Raw genomic sequence first — 976 nt, forward strand, 5'->3', positions numbered from 1 at the left:
TACGCAGTCCAGCATCTCTGGGCTGTCTATCGGGATTCCCCAAAACTCTCCCAGCGCCTGCCTGAAAACTGCATTCGAATTCACAGAGCCAGCTGGTCAGGCACCTCTTCAGGGAAAACTGGCATAGCAACCACTTCTTATTTGTGCAGTAGGTGCCAGAGGTCAAGGCGGTGTGCACCCCCAGCGCTCCTCCCTCTGTCTTGACCTTTTCCAGTTGCAGAAAGTTTGCCGCTGTGACAGATACCCGCTCAGTAACCTCATCTCTGGGGCTTCAGTTTTAAGGCCAATTTTGTTTGTTGCTTGATTGTTTGATTTGGGGGGTGGGGGAAGGCAGCTGTCAAAGTACACATACACACAAGATATGAAGTCTGTTGGCTTTTATAGAATAATTTCTGTCAACCAGAAGAATTGTGTAAAAGGAATAGCCTGCCTATTCCTGACCACGGAGCACTTAACAAATAGGACTGAGAGTAACAGACCAGTGACTAAAATGCTTCCATATCTTGATGTCTATTACATAGCTGTTTTGAGATCATTTCATGTGTTTAAAATAACACCTTAAGGTAAGGAGCAGGGAGAAGCAACACAGGCTCCTTGGTAGATGACCACCTCTCCTGAGAAGCTCCTACATTCTCACTACACAGTCCCAGAGGGAGAAATAAGGCTCTGCCTGAACCTCTAGAGATTGCTCCATCTAAATAACAGTAGCTCACAACAGTTTGTCAGAGCTTACCATGTTGCTTCGGTTTGAGTGTTTGTGTTTCTCCAAAATCATATTGAAACTTAACCTCCATTGTGATATTAAGAGGTGGGGCCTTTTGGGAAGTGATTAAGTCCTGAGGGTTCTGGCTTCCTGAATTGGATTACTGCCTATGTAAAAGAGGCTTTAGAGAGCTGCCTGGCCCTCTCATATCTTCTGCCCTGTGAGGATGCAGCAAAAGGCATCACCTTTGAAGCAGAGAGAGCATCCCTCACC

Source organism: Piliocolobus tephrosceles, chromosome 5 (genome assembly GCF_002776525.5).
Source record: "Piliocolobus tephrosceles isolate RC106 chromosome 5, ASM277652v3, whole genome shotgun sequence".
In the NCBI taxonomy this organism is placed as follows: Eukaryota; Metazoa; Chordata; class Mammalia; order Primates; family Cercopithecidae; genus Piliocolobus; species Piliocolobus tephrosceles.